The sequence below is a fragment of the Rhodnius prolixus genome, unplaced genomic scaffold (assembly GCF_049639745.1).
Source record: "Rhodnius prolixus isolate KJV_2025 unplaced genomic scaffold, Rpr scaffold_12, whole genome shotgun sequence".
Lineage (NCBI taxonomy): Eukaryota > Metazoa > Arthropoda > Insecta > Hemiptera > Reduviidae > Rhodnius > Rhodnius prolixus.
In genome coordinates this window covers 5,696,935-5,721,525 of record NW_027411635.1, presented here as the reverse complement: position 1 = coordinate 5,721,525, position 24,591 = coordinate 5,696,935, and the positions used below count along the sequence as shown (strand labels likewise).

At 36.1% G+C, this 24,591-nt stretch overlaps 1 long non-coding RNA gene across 1 annotated transcript in view; it reads left to right on the top strand.

The window, feature by feature from the left end:
* Positions 1-24,591, top strand: part of LOC141461712 (uncharacterized) — a 432,780-nt gene that overhangs the window by 71,180 nt on the left and 337,009 nt on the right. The window lies entirely within an intron of this gene.

The window sequence follows — 24,591 nt, the reverse complement described above, 5'->3', positions numbered from 1 at the left end:
TGTCAATAGTAGTACCATTACCAAAAATTTTATAAAAAGTGCCAGCACCTAGGTCTGATAATGATCACATAAGGGCCAATGAGTTTTCTTCAAAAATTTCGATTACTTTTATTTTCCCAGTATTCGGAGGAAGATTGAGGCTGTTTGGTGATTGACCTATGCTTCGAAATGGTTGTCAATTTTTAGAAAATTTATCTGTCTTTCTAATCGTGTCATCAGAATCGAATTCGGACTAAAACTTTATGAGTAATAACATTTTTATTGCAAAAAGGTAATGTTTTTAGAAAAAAAAATTTAAAGTGACGTAACTCAAGCACAGTGGTCCACCCTGCGTATGTATATTTATGTTACCGGTAGAGTGTGAAATCCTGCCATTTTATCTAATGCTAATTAATTACTTGAGCCTAATATTCGCTTAAAATTGAACATACGAGGGTCGTTTGAAAAGTCCGTGCAAAAATAAAAACTACTTAATTTTTTGGGGTAAACCTTTTTTATTTTTCAACATAGTCTCCTTTTAGGCTTATACACTTCGTCCAACGCTGCTCTAGTTTGTTGATCCCTTCCGAATAATAGGATTTGTCCAAGTCTGAAAAATAGCCATTCGTTTCTGCAATCACCTCCTCGTTTGAATAAAATCTTTTTCCCGCCAGCCATTTCTTCATATTGGGGAACAAATAGTAGTCCGAGGGAGCCAAGTCTGGAGAATAGGGGGGATGTGAAACGAGTTGGAACCCTATTTCCATTAATTTTGCGACCACAACTGCTGAGGTGTGAGCTGGTGCGTTGTCGTGATGGAAAAGGACTTTTTTTGTGGGCCAATCGTGGGCGTTTTTCTTGCAGCTCGGTTTTCAAACGGTCCAATAACGATGAATAATATGCACCTGTAATAGTTTTACCCTTTTCCATATAGTCAATGAGGATTATTCCTTGCGAATCCCAAAAGACAGTCGCCATAATCTTTCCGGCCGAAGGAACGGTCTTCGCCTTTTTTGGCGCAGATTCCCCCTTGGTCTCAGGAGTGTAGTGATGTATCCATGTTTCATCCACAGTGACGAAACGACGCTTAAAGTCCTGCGGATTCTTCTGGAACAGCTGCAAACCGTCCTTGCAACACTTCACACGATTTCGTTTTTGGTCAAGCGTGAGCGGATAGCTTTGTCATGTCCAAATGTTGATGCAAAATATTATGTACCCGTTCATTCGAGATGCCCACAGCACTAGCAATCTCACGCACCTTCACTCTTCTGTCATCCATCACCATATCATGGATTTTATCAATGATTTCTGGAGTAGTTACCTCAACAGGGCGTCTAGAACGTTCAGCGTCACTTGTGCCCATATGTCCACTCCGAAAATTTTGAAACCACTTATAAACTGTTCTAATCGAAGGGGCAGAGTCACCATAATGTTTATCAAGCTTCTCTTTAGTCTCCTGAGGCGTTTTGCCTTTCATAAAGTAGTGTTTAATCAACACACGAAATTCTTTTTCGTCCATTTTTTGAAAATCACTCGACTTCCTCGATTCAAACGAATGCCAAACACAAAGAAATAGACCGATCTGGCTAAAACTTGGTGTGCGTTCTTCCAAGAGATGCTACTAACTAAACATAACCTCGATACGCGCCAGTAGTGCTATCTCTCTGACTTTGCACGGACTTTTCAAACGACCCTCGTAATACTAGTTTATTATGTTGGCTTTATACAATTGCACCTCAATGCCTTAGAAAATGTCAGTGAAGGATTATTGTCAATTTGTGAAACCTTTTGGCATGCATTGTTCGAACACGTATTAAATTGGATACATAGAGAATGTGACAATATGATGAAGGGCTTTTAGATTAGAAGGATTGGATTCTCTGAATGTTGGTAGGCTCCGCAGAGTCCCCCTAAGTTCGGATCGGCCTCAGAAATGTTTTCTACAAAGTTAGTTTGTCTAGAACAGGTAAATCAATTGAATTAATTGAACAAAAAAATTATTATATTTACAATTATTGTTTGTTCTTGTAAATATTATTTACTTGTTAGTTATTACAAATATTAAATACTTACTTTTCAATTAAATTACAAGTTGTGTAATTTACATGTATTTTTATCCAGATTTACATTAAAAGTGGCGTTTAAATTTTCATTATTGCATAAATTAAAATTGCAATTGAAAAATTGCAATTGAATTAACTAGACATTATAAGAAATGCCATTCGTGCCGGTCACTCATTCACAAACAACTAATAGAGTTTTGGAATTACCAATAGTGTCAATTGCTGTCACTTCTTGAAAGGAAATCTAGAGGCCTCTGACACTTATGGCAGTGGTAAGGATAATCTAAGAATTCTCGACAAGATAGGTCTTTTTGGCTAAGGGATTTTATATTACGGACGGACTGGATTTTATAAAGTTTTTTTTGTACAATTAAAAACTAAGCTGAGGTGGTAACATTGGGATTTTTATGGTGGCTATGGATTAGTGAGGTTGAAGATAAAATATCTTGCTTTATATACGAAGAATTCGAAACTGAAGGAATTGGATTTATTGGAGGTTAGAACATTTAGCTGAATCATAAAGTTCTATTCTATATAATTTCTATATTTTGATTCCAATTGCTGATTTTGGTCTTTATTAAAGTATAGATTTTATTTGGAGTGCAGCGATTCTCAATACCTTCCGATTTTTAATGGAACATTTCTATTATTTCTTTTAAACATGTATTCTTTAAATAGTTTCTGTTTATACTACTTTTGTGTTTGATTATATGTAATTAATGGACCATTAACAAACTTACCCTGTCTTAATAAGGAATGCAATCTAATAAGAAATAAAATAATATTAATCTATTATACAGGGTGTTCATTTTAAGACGGCTCAAATGCATTTCATGCTTAAACGGTTAGTCTGAAAAAAAAATGGTAGAGGACAAATTTGTTGCCCATCACCTCTAGTTTCAGAATATGTGACTTGATTTTAGATTCCTGCCCGCATAAGCGGCTGACGCGCGACCAAAAGTAAGGGTTTGCAGTTGACCCCCATTTTCATGTACACAGTTTTAAAGAGTATAAAAAGTTATGAAAGAAACCGGAGACCGCAAATTCGATATCTTTAAAATTAAAGGTGCTAGGCCATTTCAAAATCTGGTATCTATTAATCATATTTCAATTTTTTAACTTGTTATCAAAGAGAAAGAAGAGCACGCGATAGGTCATTTTTATTGTATTTTTTCATCCCCTTTCTACTGAAAATATTGCCAAGGCAGTAAAGCTAGTATTTTTCTTAATACCGGGGAAATAAGTAGTTTTCCGAGTGATTTTTCTAAGAAAAATCAAATCTTATGAGCTTTAGATGTTCTCAACCATACACAAAATAGCTAAAAATTAATTTTATATTTGTTACAAACAAGAAGGATTAATAATTATTTGGTAATTTTGGGAGAGTTGCGTTTAATTACCAAAAATATTAGAAACCTCCTGCCACATATTTAAGTGATCAATATCTTTCATTTAAAGGATCAAACTTATTCCCTAATTTAACGAATAATGCACTTTACGCAGCTTGTACAGCATGTACTGTGCCTCCAAAGGTGCCTCCTCTGGCTCGCAAGCCAGGTTAGCCAGGAGGTTATCAACTGCTCTCTGTATCTGAGGGGGCCCCTTTGAAGGCACAGTAATAATAATAATAATAATACTGTATTTATGCATATTACATATTACAGGGAGTCAGCTTCGTACATCATTACAAATAAAAGAAATAAATGAAATAGAGAATAATTAGTTAAATAATAAACTCCTTTTGAGAACAAAATATTTAAAAATAAGAGAGTAAATAAATAAGTAGCTCCATATAAATTAAAGTAAACATTTTAAGGAAACATAAATAAAGTAAAATAAAAGAACTTAAAATAAATTCAACGCAAAATCCCTTCTTTTAATAACAGCCAGCATAAAGAACGCTATAGATTTCAGTTTGTTCAAATCATTAATCATTAATAAATTTACTAAATTTTCTTCCTCGCTGATATTTTTATCAATGTATGTTTGTAGGAATTGGTCTCTAGATAATTTATAATACGGGCATCTAAAAAGTACATGTGAAAGGGACTCATATTCATTACAATTACACATTTCACATTTTTCCTCCGCATTAATTATGTGAGACTTCCCATCAATATACAATCTTACAAGGGTTTTATTTGACAATCTTAATTGGGCGACAATTCTAATATATTTGAGATTGCAATTGTATTTAAGGTATTGTTCGCCACCAATAAATGAAGCCATCAATCTATAACTGTTATTATATCTCGAATTAAGGATCCTTTCTATGTCTTTACTTTGTAAGTGATTAGCCCATTTGCTTAAAATGTCATCACAGTTATCGGCAATAGTTTTACAATCGTAAGTCGTATCTAAAATTGAGGGACATCCCACACGCGTTAAGATTTCATTTAAATACGACAACCAATTTTTTGTTTTACAATTAAACTGTGATTTTTTCAGATAATTAAACAAAGCGTCATAACATTGTCTGGGCAAATCGTCTGACGTCATGTTAAGGACTTTGGCCCACCATTTTAATACCCTTTCAAGCGCCACAATACCTGAGATGTTTGTAACCTATTTCAGATCTTATGAAGTGGTTAGGAGTATTCACAGGCAAGTGGTACAATTGTTTGAAAAAATTAGTTTGGACCCTTTCCAGATCCTCGAGATGACCAAGGGCCCAGATTTCGGAGGAATACAGTACGGTTGAAACACCGATAGATTCAAATAATCTAATTTTGGTTTCCTAGGTGTTAGACCGCCCTCTAATTAAGATATCTTTAATCTTTCCTAACGCTTTTGAGCCTTTATTTGCCATTTGATCTGAGCAAAGTCTGAAATTACCCGAAGAACTGAAAGGGATTCCAAGGTAGATATAATTAGACACGTATTGTATATCTCTTTCATCAAATTTCAATATGGGGAACTTTTTTAACTTTTTTGGGGGACGAAATACCACCACCTTGGTCTTCTCTGTATTAACTTGTAGAAAATTTGCTGAACAGTACTCAGACAGAATATTCAATTTTGACTGCGCATCCGTTCTGGAATCAGCACAGTACATGCTGCATAAACTGCGTAAAGATAAATTAAAAAAGTGAAATATGCAACAAAAATTTTACTTCCACCTTGTAAAATAAAACATTCCTCAATTCTGGACTTTACCAAACAATGAAAACGAAGGGAAACTCTGTCAATTATACAACAGGTCTACCACAAAATATGGAGAAAATTACCAATAATAAATGTTTTAAATATTTGGCGAGAAATTAAAACTGTTAAAATGTGACCCCCTATCCCCTACCATACATATATAGCATGTTCTTTAATACTAGAAAGCATAAATGCACTGCTGCGCTTCATTCTGGCACCCGTTTCTGGTTCTCTTTCTGGTTCTTCTTACTATCAACAGTGCACTGGCCAACAGCCACTCTTCTTTGGTGCCAATGCATCCGTCCTTTCTCAGGTCTCTTGTACAGATTCTAGGGATACCTCTCTTTCCAACACTACGGACCACAAAGTGGAGAGGTATAAGATCGAGGTGTAAGAGATGTAACTGATTTAAACCATAAGAGTTATTTTTATAATGGCATCTTTTTTTTAACAGTAATGAAGGCAGAAATTTCTAGGGGTTCTTATATCAGAGTATAAAAATCTTTTTAAATATATCACAAAGGGCACCTTCTATTTCTAGTTAAAGTAATTTCAAAGGTCAAAATGTAAACATAATATGAGTATAAAGGGAAAAAAATTACAAACCCTTTAGGATGTCGGAGGGTGTTATATTTCTAATTTATTCAAAATATGATGTATGTGTTATTACATTATCGGGCCTCTCTTTTCAAAGTATGTAACAAAATTCAAAATAAAATCTCACATCTGTATTTCCATAATTAGAAAATGTTTTTTCCCATTGATTTTCATCAGGTTTTTTGTAATGGAAAGCTCTCAAAAGGAAAATTACAGCAGTAGATTAGTTTTGTTTAGTAGTAGATATAAAGTAAAGAAAGAACAGCGATCTGAAAGCTCTATTTTGGCTCCCTTAGGGTACGTTCACAACGGAGCTGTGAGCATAGATGATAGCGGAGATGATAGCAGTGATGCATCAGCGCTTATAGAATAATCTAGTACATTCTTATGTGAGCGTGCACAACGAAGCTTCGACTAGTGACTCATACTCGCTGGTATAAACGAGCATAGATGATAGAATTGAATTTTTCATTTTTCTGCTAGCTGAACTCCAGTATCGGAGCTTCAAAATGGACGTCGAAAAATTATTTAGTGCTGTCTTTACTCATTATTTTTTATTATTTACTTTTAAACAATATTTTGTTTTTTAAATCGTGCTTACATTTATTTTCATGTGTATTTATTTGTTGTTTTTTTTCAATAAAATCATTACTAACCTAAGAGTAATCACTAGTTTTTCTTCTATGGTTATAGGATTTCCATGACAATTTTTCCAAAGTTTTCTTAATTTTGACCTTATTTTTTCTAAAATATAGTCGAATGTGGGTGGACCCATCCTCACATATTCAAAAAAACGATCCGGATAATTTCTAAGTTCCTTATATAAATAGTGAAATTCGCCCAAAGTACTTCGTTTTTTATTTATGGTATGTACATGATATTTTCTAAAGCGTTTTTTCTTTAAAATATACTTTTTTGTTGCTGCTGAACATAAAAACTCTTCTTCACTTCTCGGACATGTTGCATGTATCACAGCTCTGTTGTGCACACTAATCAGCGATTATATTTTACTCTATCTCTGCTATCATCTATACTCACAGCTCCGTTGTAAACGTACCCTTTAGGCTGGAAACAAAGTGGAGCGGCGAGCAAAGCGGCGATGATAGTTGCTTCAGATCAAAGAGACCGACGAGCCAGCGAGCAATGAGTCGCATGCACATAGTGACGGAGTTTAGTCGCGTTTCTCCTTTCGACGAGACATGATGGAGGAATTATTTCTATATGAATATTCTTCCTTGAAAAGTTGGTATTTTCAGCAGCTTAGTAGCAGGAGCTGAACTGATGCAAACAGGAGTAGACATGAACTTGGTGAATTCCATCACTTGTACCAACAACTTCGGGAGCATCCTGCCAAGTTTTATACCTATTTTCGAATGCCTGTTTCAACATTTGATTACTAGCCAGTGTTGAAGGCATGTTAATGAAGAAAAGGACGAATTTCAATGTTATCCTGTCCCATTCCTTGTCCAACACAAATCGATTTTGATGTAGAAGATCCTTTTGGTCCCACAGAGGTTTATTTAAAAAAAACTACACCAATAAATGCAGCAATATCCATTTTAACCTTTAAAAATTGAGCGCGATGAGAGCGAAGAAATCAAACATGTCACAACACGTTGCTCTACTCTCTCTTGGTAGCTGTATCTTCGCTTTGCTCCCCACTATGCGCGATCCCATATATTAACTTGTGCTTGTTTTCGCCGCTTTGCTCGCCGCTCCACTATGTTTCCAGCCTTAAGGGTTAGTGGAAGTTCACAGATTCTAGGCGGCTCTAAAGTGTCCAATTTGTATCTCTAAAGATGTGGCTAGCGGACTGCCTGTTACTAAGGGCTAGAGGCAAGTATGAGTTCCACAGCCAAAATGAGATGGGGAATCATCTTCTTTCACTAGTTGGGAGAGTCTGTTGCTGAGCAAGCCTATAAAGAGGTTATTCAAAAGCTTCAAGATTCAATCAGCTGCAAATCAGTCGCACAACAAGCCACATACTCCTAACTCTTGTTCTAACCTTGAAATATCTCTCAGATCTATCAGACATAATTTCTCTTAACTAATCATTCCATCTTTTTTTTGGCGCATCGACTACTGAAGTGATTAGCGCCCCTAATCTTTAAGATTCTCTCCTTAAAGAATTCTCTTCTTGCTGAGCAAGATGGGTTGGAGCCTAGTTTAGCCTACGAGGTGTGGCTATTAAATAACGAGACTGATGCTGCTACAGAAGAACTATGCATGCGCCAAATCCTAACGACCGACAGCTGTGCAGAGTAAAGCCTTCTCTTTCGATTGCAGCGTCTCACGTGTTTGTAGAGAAATCAGTCTGACCGGAACCGTCGTTTGTGTAAGAGGTGTTAGTTTCGTTTTGCCGAAAATATGATACTACTCATTGTAGTAGAGCAACGAATTGTGAAAATTCACATGAAACTTGGTAAAACCGCTACTGAAACTTATCTTTTATTAAAGGCATCAATACTGTAGAAGTTAATGTAAAGTTTTAAACAGCGGACATCGAGTTTGTTTATGGAATAAGATGTGTATGCGGATATGATTTCTGTAAATGTTAGATGGAATATATATAACTGAGAGCGAATTTAGATGTCGATGATATTGTTGAAAAAGGAGAATGTAAACAAAATGATCTACTTGAAATTCTGAAAGTGTTTTGTGAAATTAAAAAAATCATTTTTATAAAAAGAAATACCCACAAAAATAGAGATGTTTTTACGGTGGGAAGAATGCAAGCTGGAAATAATTCTAGTGCTAGAAGTGGGTTGGAAATGGAGTTGCCCTGAAGATATGTTTTAAGTTCAGCGAACTCAAGTTTTTTAGTGTGTGATACGGATCGGTGTAATTCTACTGCTTATCAAAATATATTTAGATTTTTCATTTAAAGTCCTAACTACATTTAGCTTGTTATGTATAGAGTATACAGTCGGGTGTTTCAAAAAAATGATGACTTAAATTTTTAAGCCGGGCGGTAAATCAAAGTGCATTTAAAAACAAAAAGTTTCGTCCATATTAGAGCAAAATCGATTAATATTTAGAAGTCGCTACCATTGATCAAAAGATATTTGTTTTGCTTTTCTATAAAGTTAATTTAAATATAATTTGCTATAAAGACAATGCAGTTGGAATCATTTTATTGGCCATTTTACTTTGCATTTATCGTTATAATTTGAAATTAATTTACTACCAATCAATCAATTTCAAATTATAACAATAAATGCAAAATATTCCCTAATTTAGACGTTTCAGTAACCAAAATTATTTGTTTTTTAAATTCTGTACGAAACACATAAAAAATGAAGTGATTTTAATGTTAATTAATCGAAATTTTTCAAAAATGTATATTTTTCTTAATATTTTTTTTTTTCAAAAATACCAGTTCTTTAATTATTCATAACTTTGAAAATAAAAAGGCCATCAAAATGATGCCAACTGCATTGTCTTTATAGCAAGTTATATTTAAATAAACTTAGTTCAATTACATGTTTTGCTAATAATTTGAAAAGATACAAAACATTTAATAAGGATTTTTTATATAAAAAAAGCAAAACAAATATTTTTGGATCAATGGTAGCGACCTCTAAATATTAATCGATTTAGCTCTAATACGGACGAAAATTTTTGGTTTTAAATGACCTTTGATTTTCCGCCCGGCGCTCTTTAAAATTTAAAAGTCATCATTTTTTGAAACACCCTAGTGTACAGGGTGTCCCAAGCTATATGGATAACGACTTTTTCTCGGAAACTAAGATAGCTAGAAAAAAACCAAAAAAATACGTGTTCCCTTAGTTTTTTTTTTGTTAGAGATCCAAATTTAATTTGTAAATTTTTTTCGGTGCCAGAGGTGGCCACTGAATCGCCCCCCGTGTCGATATAACACCATCAGGCATGTAGAGATATCTCGATAGGAAATTTGATGGGCGTGTTATATCGACACGAGGGGCGATTCAGTGGCCCCTTCGTTCACCGGATTTGACACCTATGGACCTATTTCCTTTGGGGATACCTGAAAAACAAGGTGATTATTCATAACTTTTTTCTTTCTTTCCTTACTTCTGCTTACCTAAAAGCATTTCTAAATCTAGGTGTACCAGAACCAAGCCGGGATTGCATCTGTAGATGAACTAAAGCAGAGAATGCCTGTAATGACTGTAACTCGGTTAAAGCTTAATCTATTTCTTTGGCAGTAAGGGACAATTGGCAGGAAAGAGCATGTCTATTCATCTCTAATGGTGGAGGCCATTTCGAGCATGATCTGTAATATTAATGAGGAGTAAAATTTATAATAAAATTGTACTTTTCTTCTTATTTAATCAAAAAAACCGTTATAATATTATCATTTTGAAATTTCTTATAAGAATCATGTTTTCATTCATAACTTCTAAAATATCGCTCACAGAAAAAACAGTTCAAGTAAATTTTTCTTTAAAAAAATAGAGCAATCTATTTCTGAAATAAAAACCACACCTCCCCATTTGAAAAAATGAAGTTGGTGCCTGTATCTCGCTTCTGGAAGCACCGAAAAAAATTTACAAATTAAATTTGGATTCCTAACAAAAAACTAAGGGAACACGTATTTTTTAGTTTTTTTCTAGCTATCTTAGTTTCCGAGAAAAAGTCTGTTATCCAAATAGCTTGGGACACCCTGTATGTATAATACATGTCACATCAATACATGCTTCATATACAAATGAAAATAATTATGCGCTATAATATTATTTGTTAATTTGCAATTATTATAAATTTAGAACTGAATTAAAATTACAAAACACTACAAAAACCAACAAAACGCAACTAAAAAATGAAGTACATAATAAAAACACCATCAAACAATTATGAATTACGTTTATTTATTTATTTTTAATTGCGTTTTGTTGTTATTTAGTAGTTGTAATTCAATTCTAAATTTAACATTATTTGTAAATACGCAGTTCCGGATTCGTAAAGTTATGCTTAAAACTGCCTTTCCCTGTCCGTGCTTCAGGAAAACACAGCTTGTTAAGAATTCAAGGCTATTTATCAGGATGTTGTTTACCTATATTTTACTTTTCTTGATGTGACAGGTCTCTTCCTAAGCTTCCGGAACGAGATTTCTCAGTGTACACTGGAATTCCCCAAAGCGTTATTCCCCTGACTCTCTTTTGACGGCTCTTTTGTGACTCTTTCCACTTTCTCGTTGACGAATATTCCAGCATGCCCTTTTAGCCACCAAAGGTAGAAGAAAAATCATATGTAAGTATTTAAATAATGCAGCTATAAATAGTGAAAAGTAATGTTTAATGAGATAAAATTTAAATAGAACCCAGCATTTTCAAAATTTATATTTTTTTAAAGAAATTAATACTTTTACCCCAAATTTTTGAATGTTTGAGGGTGCAAAATAGAATTTTTTAAAACAACAGCAAGTATTAATGGTTGGCAAAGCTATGAACCGAAGCAGATATTGCCGTATGTTATAGCCCTGCTATCGATATCGGTAGTAATAGCCAAAATACGAACACTGATCTGCTGGCCATTCTAGCTAGTATTTCCCATTTTTCCTTTGTTTGTGAAGTTCTATTTCCAAATTCAATCGACCTAATATGTATATTCTAGCTCTGCTATCTATATCGGTAGTAAGAGCCAAAATACACTGATCTGCTGGCCATTCTAGCTAGTATTTCACATTTTTCCTTTGTTTGTGAAGTTCTATTTCCGAATTCGATCGACCTAATATGTATATTTTAGCTCTGCTATCTATATCGGTAGTAAGAGCCAAAATACACTGATCTGCTGCCCATTCTAGCTAGTATTTCACATTTTTCCTTTGTTTGTGAAGTTCTATTTCCGAATTCGATCGACCTAATATGTATATTTTAGCTCTGCTATCTATATCGGTAGTAAGAGCCAAAATACACTGATCTGCTGCCCATTCTAGCTAGTATTTCCCATTTTTCCTTTGTTTGTGAAGTTCTATTTCCGAATTCGATCGACCTAATATGTATATTCTAGCTCTGCTATCTATATCGGTAGTAAGAGCCAAAATACACTGATCTGCTGGCCATTCTAGCTAGTATTTCCCATTTTTCCTTTGTTTGTGAAGTTCTATTTCCAAATTCAATCGACCTAATATGTATATTCTAGCTCTGCTATCTATATCGGTAGTAAGAGCCAAAATACACTGATCTGCTGGCCATTCTAGCTAGTATTTCACATTTTTCCTTTGTTTGTGAAGTTCTATTTCCGAATTCGATCGACCTAATATGTATATTCTAGCTCTGCTATCTATATCGGTAGTAAGAGCCAAAATTCACTGATCTGGTGGCTATTCTAGCTAGTATTTCCCATTTTTCCTTTATTTGTGAAGTTCTATTTCCGAATTCGATCGACCTAATATGTATATTCTAGCTCTGCTATCTATATGGGTAGTAAGAGCCAAAATACACTGATCTGCTGGCCATTCTAGCTAGTATTTCCCATTTTTCCTTTGTTTGTAAAGTTCTATTTCCGAATTCGATCGACCTAATATGTATATTCTAGCTCTGCTATCTATATCGGTAGTAAGAGCCAAAATTCACTGATCTGCTGGCTATTCTAGCTAGTATTTCCCATTTTTCCTTTGTTTGTGAAGTTCTATTTCCGAATTCGATCGACCTAATATGTATATTCTAGCTCTGCTATCTATATGGGTAGTAAGAGCCAAAATTCACTGATCTGCTGGCCATTCTAGCTAGTATTTCACATTTTTCCTTTGTTTGTGAAGTTCTATTTCCGAATTCGATCGACCTAATATGTATATTCTAGCTCTGCTATCTATATCGGTAGTAAGAGCCAAAATACACTGATCTGCTGGCTATTCTAGCTAGTATTTCCCATTTTTCCTTTGTTTGTGAAGTTCTATTTCCGAATTCGATCGACCTAATATGTATATTCTAGCTCTGCTATCTATATCGGTAGTAAGAGCCAAAATTCACTGATCTGCTGGCCATTCATGCAGGCATGAAGTTAAATTTTTCTCTAAAGTGCTGTTTCAGTAAATGGTACGGTTCTATGACGACCTGTATTTTATATAATATGTACGTATATTAACATGAATTATGTTTACTTTATAACCATCATTTTGTTTAAAAGTTTTTTGAATGGAATATTGATTATAGTCAGGTTCTGAAGGAGGTGTTACGTCACATTTCCTTGAACAAGAACATTTAGAAACAATACTTCTATATACACAAACGCCTTATTTCTTTGTCTGCTCTGACGTCACTAGTGACGAATTCATTAAATACGTCCTTGAAAATTAAATCTCTTTTATTCAAAGGTTATTTAACAAAATTTTAGAAGAAGAAAGAGTCCTTTTGTAGTAAATTAGATATTTACTGGTGTATTTTCAAAAGGTAACATTTTAAAACAGGAAAATAATAGATGTACTTACTTTATCTTTGAAAATCAGTGTTTTTGCACAGTTAATTGGCTATTGGTTCGAATTCGGAAATCTAAGGATGGATTTCCACAATTCTTTCCCACTTCTTAGTTTGAATAATTCGAACAATTTTTGTAGCGATTTTAGGTAGGCACCTACCTATTATATTTTATTACTGCTGTGTTTTATTGCTACTGTTTTTTTTACTTCCGTTTTATTAAATAATAATTGTTTAAAACTGAAATGGCTACTTTTCTTTTTGTTTCTTCTCCCAAAAAATTAACATACGAGTAAATTAATAATTTGATAACAGTAAAAAGTCGGTTACGTTCTACATTTGCACCCCTCTGTTCGGGGTAGGGTTTTATTAAAATCAAAAACATCCATATGGTCTTGAAGCTCTGGACGCCAATGATCTTACTTCTTAAGATAAGATTCTAATAGGGCAGGCTCTTAAGGCTTACGCCACTGCAACCCCTTTGGATCTATTGTGGCTCTCCCCACTTTAGAAGCTCACCCTCCAGACCTGTCCTTTTGATCAAACTCTTAATTCTGGAGAGCGACTCATGGGTAAAGCTCACCAGGCCTTCTCCCCGAGAAGTAACATCCTTAGCCAGACAAGCCCCTCACACTGACACACGCGCAGTGCCCGTTTCCTCCTCCTCCTGACAGAACCTACAAAGGCTATCATCTGCCAGGCCCATGCGATGCATATGTTTTCTGAGCCTGCAGTGGCTTCTTGGAGTGCCTTAAATTAAAAACAAAAAAAAAAAGTCCTTGATTATATTTTCAGGACTATAGACCGGAATGGACTAAACTAAAAATGCAGATTTTTTTGAATTATTATTATTATTTTATGATTTAAGGCGCGACAACATCTAAGGTTATTGGCGGCCGGAGCTTTTTTCAGTGCACTGCCGGCCTCCGGACAGTGTTCTCTCGTTACAGACAACACTGTCCATCACCGGACAGTGAGCTGTTAGAAGCTCCTAGGAAGAGAAGAATCTAAGGGTCAGCAGCTGGATTCGAACCCGGGACCTCCGCGTGGGAGTCCAGTATGCTAACCTCATAGCTATTCCCTTCCCTATATTGAATTATTATTATTATTTTTTTGTTTAGGAAATCAATTTTCAGGCCAATGAGTGAATAAACTAACATCCCAAACATTTGATTTAAGAAAATTATGAACAATAGACTTCAACTCATCCACCATCTAATATAAAATATAATTGCTCCTATCAATTAAGGGAATTGATTGTTAAAACTGACAATGAATGGCTTTAGGCGTAACAAAATACGTCACTGGTGTTAAAAACACGAAGGAAAATTAATTAATAAATACTGGGATTTGCTATAACGTTCGAATAATAACAGAGTTGAGGCTTCAAGATATAACAGATAGGTTATTTATTTTTATTTTGTTATTATTATTATTTATTGTTAAAAAAATCATGTTTAAATGTATTAATATTGTGGCAGTGGGTTCGATTCCTCTCTTAATGGCACCAGAACCCAGTTAGTAGGGTCCTGGCTTCCTCGATCTTACTCCGCCAGTCGTCCCTCTCTCTTACAGCCGCCATCTAGTTCCTGGTACGCAATAGCATCCTGCGTCACGCTGTCGAACCATCTTAGCTTTGGTCTACCAACTCTCCTTTTTTTCGGTAAGGGATTCTGTAGAAGCTTGTACGGGATCTCTTCGTGGGCCATTGTTGCGACATGTCCAGCCGATCTAAGCCTGATTAGCGTAATTAGCCGCTATAATATTCGCGGCTCTTTCATCAGAGCATACAGCTCTCTTGTTTGTTCTGCGACGCCAAGTCGTATTCTCACGTGGGCCGAAGATCTTACGCAGTATTTTCCTTTCGAATATTAAAAAGGCGTTGTTCATCTGCTTTCGTGATTGTCCAGGTTTCGAAGGCATTCACCAGGACAGGGTGAATAAGAGTTTTTGTAAATTCTTCTCTTGGTTGCCCTGTCCAACAGCTTACTTCTCATGTGCCTAAAATGGCCGAAGTAGCACTTATTCTCGGATATGATACTCCTGCTGATCTCGTTCGAGACGTCACTACTAGCAGCTACTAGAGATCCCAGGTACACAAAGCTGTCCACCTTCTCAAATGAGTAGCAGCCGACTCTTCAAGGGGCCTTCAAACCTTCGATCGTTAGTTAAAAATGTGGTCTTATTTTCATTTACATGGAGGCCCATACATCTGCCAGCCTTTTCTATCTCCACAAAAGCATCGTCATATCTTCCTATAATGTCGACGTCGTCAGCATACGCCAGGAGTTCTACAAACTTATGAAATATAGTTCCGGTGGTTTGTATTCCGGATTCTCTAATAACCCACTCCAAAGCTAAGTTAAACAATAAGCAGGCTAACGCATCACCCTGTTTCAGCGCATTAGGGGTCCCCAAACTACGGCTCGCGGGCTACATGCGGCCCCCTGAGGACATTTCTCCGGTCCTCGCCACATTTTCGGAAAGGGCATCTCTTTCATTGGTGGTCAGTGAGAGGAGCACTATATGTGGCGGAGACGCAAAGCACTGCGTCGCTCATGTACAGTACTACTTCCGATGACGCGAGACGGACGCGACACGGCTCCGAAAACAGTGTAAAATAACAGCAGAAGTAGGAAGAAAGGCAAAGCACTATAACTAAACCGGACATTGACCATCTCATTAGCCAAAAGCAGGCCAACAGATCCCACAGAAATACTGGGCTGTTTGGTGATTTAAATTAACTTGTTCTTTATTTGAAATATTCTATTTGTTCCCCTTTTTTTTTTTTTTTACTTTAAAATAGTTTGTTTTATAGTTCGGCCCTCCAACGGTCTGAGGGACAGTGAACGAATTGTGGGTCAGTGAAAAAGCTTGCCCGGGTCAGTGTCTGACCCGCGGGTCATAGGTTTGCCATCACTGGGCTAGACAGTGGTTACAAAATGGTCTCATCGTGCCAAAAGATCTCATAACGTAACCTAATGATTTCCAAGCCGGAAAACACAGGAGCTATTTACAGGATTTCCTGTGTAAAAAGTTTTGGGACCCCTGCATTTGAGGCATGGAAGTTTTGGGAGATTATCCGACTGAACCCGCACCGCACAGTTGACAGAAGACTATAGTCATAGCAACAAGGCGCACTAAGGTGGAATGCTGAGGTCTGCTTCGATTCCTATAGAGCAGTGATTCTCAAACTTTTTTTTTTTTGTTTTATCGCGGCACACTTTTAACAATTTCAAAATTTGGCGGTACACTAACAACAATAAGATCAGTTTAAAAGTATTTTACTTATCCATAATGCACTTTGTAAAATAGTTCAAGTTTATTTTCAATATTTTTTTCTTTTTTGGCGTTTATTTTTGCTACAATCATCGCGTTGGCGCTATAGTTAATAACAGTGAACTATGAATTACAGATGTATACGAGTGGAGAAGTTACCCAGTGGTAACACTCCAAAATATTAGGCTATTAGTCGCTCTCTTCACTTTAGAAGAGATCACGAGGCCACTGTCTCTCTTAAGACGTCTTGTCCGGGTTGTCAGGAAGAGTTCTAGAAGCAAGATTTTGAGCTAGAGGATTTATATGAGATTGCATGCTGAAGTGGAGTTTTCTGTATCGTGTTTTCAGCGACTTGTGTGACAAAAAGAATGTTAAGGTCAGTGTGTCGTATAGTCCAGGTTGGAGACATAAAATGGAGCGTTTACATAGTTCGAAGTATTTTAGATTGAAGAGATTGAATCCTTTGGAGATTGGAGCGTTTGGTTGAACCCCACAGATCTATTTTCAGCATAAAATAAAATAATATATACTTACTACAAAAAACAACAGTATGTTTATTAAGAGATTAATTACTAGTTAATAATAAGAATACGTTTAATGAGAAATTTGAGCTTAATGTTTTTTTGATAATTTCGTTTATATCTGGTCGCATAAATGATAATGCTACTCACATATCGTCTTCTACATTTAATATATAATTTTTATTGTATGCATTTCTAAAATTTGGCGGCACACTTCAAAACTTTCGCGGTACGCAAAAGTGCCGCTGCACAGTGGTTGAGAATCACTGCTCCTAGATCTTTGAATTTTATTTAATAATATTAAATAATAGTAAAGTAATCGCCTATTTTTTAGGCGAGGCTTAACGTCCAACTACCAATTAGGTGTCGTTGACGGAGGCCACTAGCAAACATACTTAACTGTAAATTTCTTTTATTAACCATTTAAATAAAATCCAAGGCCTAAGACCAGGGAATCGAACCCAGTACCATTTACAATCTATTTATTTAGCCATTTACAATCTGCATAATACACTATACAATAAGTAAATTAGGAGATAGAAGTATAGAGGCGTGAAAGGCAGGAGGAAAGAAACTGCCCAGCGGCAGCACTTTCTGCAGGATATTTATTTTAGGCCTTCAGACTGCGAGGAAGTCGCGGGGCCACTGGCGATTCAGTCGGCGAGGAGGATTGTCAGGGATATCAGAGGAGGCGAGAGACTGTACTAGAGAATTGGGGCAAGTGGAGAGAGCACTATGGAATTTTTGATATTTAGTCTTGGCTAACTGGTGTACGAAGGGGATGTTAAGGTCGTTGTGTAGAGTGAGGTTAGTCACGTAGAAAGGAGCGTCAGCTATCTGTCGGAGGAGTTTTGACTGAAATGTTTGTACAGTCCGTACGTTTGTAGGTTTGGCTGAACCCCACAGCTCTAGTCCGTAAGTCCACATTGGTTTGAGGATAGTACTGTATATTAATCGTTTGAGTTCAATATGTAATTTGGAGCGTCGTCCAAGAAGTCTGTAAAGAAGTTTCGCACGTTTTGTCATAGCTTGTCTTTTAAGTCTAGTGTGTGGGTTCCACGTGAGTCGCTTGTCTATGTAGAGCCCAAGGTAGCGCACCAGATTTTGTTTTCGTTAAAAAAAATCGACAACCCAAAGCAAATAACCATATTTAGATTTTTCTTCAGATAAAACACACTTTTGTAAGGTTTTGTTCAGTTATGTTTGTAAAAAGAGACTTCCATAGCACTTGTTTCGGTCCCGTTTTACCCGTTAAGCCAACTGAATTTTAAAGATGTTTAGTTTTGAAAATATTCAGTTTAAAATTTTTAAACTTAACCCTTGTGCAAATGGGCATTAGAAATAGAAATAGAAAAGAAATTTATTATTCTGGGACAATTGTCCCCTACAGGAACAAATAGAGGCCTTAACAGTTTGGCCTGTGATTAAACAGAAAATAAATAAATAAGTATTTACAAAAAGTGAAAATAAAAATAACAGCAGAAATTAAGGAAATAAATTAAAACAATTAGAATTTCGGAGGAAGCTGAATAGAAAGGAGATAACTGAATAGAAGGGATTTAAAGAAGGGTAGGAGCATGGCGGACAGATGAAGGCAAGGAGTTCCAGAGAGAGGTAGCACGTATTAGGAAGGATTTGTCAAAGGATGAGGTACGGTGTGAGGGAATATAGAGATCGGATGAGCGAGATCTGGTATTACGGGAATGGATCGAGGATTTAAACTTAAGGAGTTGGAAAATATAGGAAGGCCTTTGAGACTGGATGACTTGAAAAAGGAAAGAAGCCAAAAAATATTGGCGGCGATAGACAGGAATAAAGCCACTTTAACTCATCGTAGCAGTGCGAAATGCGAGAGTCTCTGGAAATGCTGAAAATAAATCTTATGAAGCAGTTCATGAGGCGCATCATTAGTGAACCAAGAGCTAGTACTAAAAAAGAAAAAATGAACAAAATTTGACCCACTGTAAAAAGGTTCGCCATCCCTGGTTTAGCTCCCTTAAAATCAGGGTACCTTATAAAAAATTGAAGATTAATTCTACTAGAACCCATCAAGGAAATGTAGAATAATCAAGTCTCTACAAACAGCTGTACAGGGTTCGCCCATTTTTCTCAATAAATAAATTAAATAAAATCCTAAAATTGAAGCTTTCTTGTATCGATCGATTTTGCAAATTTGAGACGATTGCAATAAAGCAGAAACGGAGAGAGAGAATACAAAAAAAACATTGCAAAGACAAATTGCGCAATAACGAGTACATTCCAAATTAGTTTCGTTTGCGCTCTCTCTGCGCCATTATAGATGAATGTCAGTCAATAAAATTTCAGATCACGTATTTTTGTAATGTCGAAGGTAAATTTATCCTACACCTAAGTTAAGTAAAATTAACATAGATCTTCTGAAAGAGCTACATTATTTAAAGTGCTATACGTATATCTTATTTTGCTTGTTTTTTTATTATAATATACAGAATATAAAATGGGGTTGCTCCTTATCTAGCAACCACAAAGCAATGATGCTCACTTTCACTGTTTTTTATTCCTCCAAAGAACAAGTATTTCTGCAGGAAGTTTCCAGTGACCACAGAAGTACGAGGGTCGTTTGAAAAGTCCGTGCAAAAATAAAAACTACTTAATTTTTTGGGGTAAACCTTTTTTATTTTTCAACATAGTCTCCTTTTAGGCTTATACACTTCGTCCAACGCTGCTCTAGTTTGTTGATCCCTTCGATTTGTCCAAGTCTGAAAAATAGCCATTCGTTTCTGCAATCTCCTCCTCGTTTGAATAAAATCTTTTTCCCGCCAGCTATTTCTTCATATTGGGGAACAAATAGTAGTCCGAGGGAGCCAAGTCTGGAGAATAGGGGGGATGTGAAACGAGTTGGAACCCTATTTCCATTAATTTTGCGACCACAACTGCTGAGGTGTGAGCTGGTGCGTTGTCGTGATGGAAAAGGACTTTTTTGTGGGCCAATCGTGGGCGTTTTTCTTGCAGCTCGGTTTTCAAACGGTCCAATAACGATGAATAATACGCACCTGTAATAGTTTTACCTTTTTCCAGATAGTCGATGAGGATTATTCCTTGCGAATCCCAAAAGACAGTCGCCATAATCTTTCCGGCCGAAGGAACGGTCTTCGCCTTTTTTGGCGCAGATTCCCCCTTGGTAACCCATTGTTTAGATTGTTCTTTGGTCTCAGGAGTGTAGTTATGTATCCATGTTTCATCCACAGTGACGAAACGACGCTTAAAGTCCTGCGAATTCTTCTGGAACAGCTGCAAACCGTCCTTGCAACACTTCACACGATTTCGTTTTTGGTCAAGCGTGAGCAATCGCGGCACCCATCTTGCGGATAGCTTTGTCATGTCCAAATGTTGATGCAAAATATTATGTACCCGTTCATTCGAGATGCCCACAGCACTAGCAATCTCACGCACCTTCACTCTTCTGTCATCCATCACCATATCATGGATTTTATCAATGATTTCTGGAGTAGTAACCTCAACAGGGCGTCCAGAACGTTCAGCGTCACTTGTGCCCATATGGCCACTCCGAAAATTTTGAAACCACTTATAAACTGTTCTAATCGAAGGTGCAGAGTCACCATAATGTTTATCAAGCTTCTCTTTAGTCTCCTGAGGCGTTTTGCCTTTTTATAAAGTAGTGTTTAATCAACACACGAAATTCTTTTTCGTCCATTTTTTGAAAATCACTCGACTGCCAAACACAAAGAAATAGACCGATCTGGCTGAAACTTGGTGTGTGTTCTTCCAAAAGATGCTACTAACTAAACATAACCTCGATACGCGCCAGAAGTGCTATCTCTCTGACTTTGCACGGACTTTTCAAACGACCCTCGTATACTTTGAAAAATGGGTCTAGTAAATAATTAGAAACTGTCCGGTAGGACAGTAGTATAAGGGTTGACCGTCAAAAATTATTATTTATTTATTTATTTTAAATTACATTTTCAGTAATTTCTATACAATTCTCTGTAAAATTTTACTTCTGAACAAAGCGTTATTCTGTTGTCTACATCAGTGTTTCTCAACGGGGGCCATATGGCCCCCCAGGGGGCAACAGAAAAAAATAGTAAAATTAGGGGGGCCACACAAATTTTCACTATCAGTATTTTAAATATTTAAAAAAGGATTAAAGGATCAAACTTATTCCTTAATTTATTAAATAATGCACTTTACTCAATTTTTGCAGCATGTACTGTGCCTTCAAAGGTGCCCCTTCAGATACAGAGAACAGTTGATAATCTCCAGGCTAATCTGGCTTGCGAGCCAGAGGAGGCAACTTTGAAGGCACAGTACATGGCTTAGGCACAGTTAAGTAAAGTGCATTATTTGATATATTATGGAATAAGTTTGATCCTATACATGAAAGATATTGATCACTTAAATATGGGGCAGGTGGTTTCCAATTTTTTTGGTAATTAAACGCAACTCTCCCAAAATTACCAAATAATTATTAAACCTTCTTACTTGTAACAGATGTAAAATTAATTTTTAGCCATTTTGTGTATGCTTGAGAACATCTAAAGCTCTTAACATTTGATTTTTCTTTAAAAAATCACTCGGAAACCGACTTATTTCCCGATATTAAGAAAAATACTAGCTTTACTGCCTTGGCAATATTTTTAGTAGAAAGGGGATGAAAAAATACATAAAAATGACCTATCGCGTGCTCTTCTTTCTCTTTGATAACAAGTTAAAAAATTGAAATATGATTAATAAGAACCAGAATTTGAAATGGCCTAGCACCTTTAATTTTAAAGATATCGAATTGCAGTTTCCGGATTCTTTCATAACTTTTTATACTCTTTAAAACTGTGTATTTAAGAAATGAGGATCAACTGCAAACCCCTTACTTTTGGTCGCGCGTCAGCCGTGTATGCGGGCAGGAATCTAAAATCAAGTCACATATTCTGAAACTAGAGGTGATGGGCAACAAATTTTACCTCTACCATTTTTTGTTCAGACTAACCGTTTAAGCATGAAATGCATTTTAGCCGTCTTAAAATGAACATCCTGTATAATCTTACTGAATACAGAAATTGTTGATAAATGTGTGCATAGGCATTGTTTCTAGGTTATGACGTAAACTACAGATAAATTTATTAAACCATTAGCAATCTTTTTAGACCACTGGTCTATATAATATGTCAGCCATTTTTTCTTCAAATTTTGAATATTTGTTACATATTTATTCCTTACCATTAAGAATTATATTTATATTATTATATTATATTTATTATAGAAATATTCCCTTAAATACTTCGGATGTTCAAAATTATCTTCTACTTTCTCTACCATTTCCTGTGATTAGTATTGTAAAGTTTTTGTCCTTTTACTAAAAACTTTAACTACAACTAGTGACTGCCACTAGTTAATTTAATTTATGTGGGTTTAATAAATATTAAAACTCGCTAAACTTATAAGTAGTAATTCGATTCCTCTCTGGAACGTTCTACCAATGACCTGCCTTCATCTGGTCACTCTTCAGTTTCATCCTGTCGCGTACCTTTCCACGTGCAGCTATCCGTTTACGGCGAAGTTCCACAGCATAGCTGCTCACGTCCGACTCTTCAGCTTCCAGGCTGCCAAATAGAAGATCACTGGTTAGTCGAAGCTCTCTACCAAACACAACGCTAGTTCGGCAAGTGATCTCGTGAACTTCCTCTTCTTTCCCCGCTGTCCACGGCTTCGAGGCTTCCTTCCACTCCTGGTTGTACCATGGTTCTCTTACCATGATCTTTCTCTTCCTGCCTTCCGCAGTGTTCTAGTGCTCCTATGCTTTCTTTTGCCCATGCAGCTTCTCGAACTTCTACACGGCTACGTCCTCCTTTAACCTGGTCACCTTTTAAGTCTGATCTGCTATCTGCCACATCCTTGCTGCCTTCGTCTTCTTCTTGGATGTTGTATGCTTCTGTTCCGACCTCAATTTCTTCCCTTTTTAAGTCTCCTTTTACTCCGTCATGGCCTGTTTTCATCACGTCCCGCATCTTCTATTATTTCAACTTGGCCCTTTATTATTTCTTCTAGGCCCTTTTTCATCTCATCTTGGCCCTTTTTCATGTCTTCCTTCATTTCCTTCCACTGTGTCATTAACGCTTCCATGTTCTGCTTTATAGAGCTCGTCTGTCTACCAAGGCGATATTCCAAAACTTCTTGGCAATCCACCCGAGAGAATAAAATCAACACTTACTCTTTTAGCGGTTTTGATCCCACTTCTGACACCAATGTATGTGGGTCCAGGTTTTGGAAGTATTAGCGCCCATACATGGGGCACAAGGTGTTGCATAGTTTGGTGCTCTGTTTGATGCATAATAATGTAGCTGAGTGAGAAATTTTTTTTACACTGGATAAAGAGTCGAAAAAAAGAGAAAATATTAAAAATGGGACTAATTCTATCTTCACAGTATCTTAAAAGCGAAATGTTTTTGGTCCCAGTTTAAAAAACACAAAAAAATTTAAAAAAATATTCTCTAGTTTAGCGTTAACTACAAGCCAAGTAATAAGTGCCTAAGCAAAGGAATTTTTAATGAAGTATTCGATTTATAAAAGGAAGCATTTTCCTTAAAAACGATGAAAAGGGCTACCCATTCCTCTGACATCGTTATTGCTAAATGAAGAAAGTTAATTCCTTTTTGCTATTTTAGTAACTTTTTGCATTCTATATAACGGTGCAAAGTATAAAACTTAGAGCAAAAGCTTAGTGAAGGATGGAGCGATAAGTTTTTAAGTGAAAATTCTTTAGATATAATTATATTTCCGGAACAGGCTATATAATACACTTTGTTTGCTGGCGGCTGATGAAAGCATCGTGGCACTTTTTAAAAATTTGGTGTGACGCAATCAAAAACTCTCTCATGCAGTAATCATTCTGACAATTTAGCTTTCTCTCTCAAAATTTTGAAAATTGAATTTTTACCGAAAGTGAATAAGTACAACGCAAGTTGTTACTTATAATGATGACACTGCCGTTACTAAATGATTTTTTTTTACAATGAATCCCTTTATCTAGCGCTCGCTTCAACGGGCTGCCCTAATATACATGCTTTGCTTCCAAAAAACAGATTGCTTTACTTTGTGATGGTAGTCTAATGTGTTTTTAAGAGAGCCTCCACTGTCTTCGAAACTTGTGCGTATCCAAGTTCTTCGTGGCTATCAACCACCCGAATACGATACAGATGATCCTGGAAATAGTCTTGGCCAATAACTAGATCAGCGTTTCCCAACCTTTTTTTTTGGCTCGCGCACCACTGGTACTACCACCATTGGTAGTACAATCATGCTAAATTCTACCACTCTTCGTAAAAATGATTGTATTTCGTGAAATTTGTTACACCGAATGTGTTATTTTATTATTATCGTCTTTATTTGTATAGAGATACAATGTATCTGTTACAAAGGACATTACAGGGTTTGTATGTCTTCTGTCTTGTCTGTTCATGAACTAGTCCATCCTGATATTATGAACTATAACGACAGTTAGAACGAATATCAACCATGAAACCAACTATCATGGTAGAAAAACACTTCTGAGATCGATCTAGAGCAGCGTTTCCAAACCTTTTTTGGCTTGCGTACCAACTTGGTTGTACATCA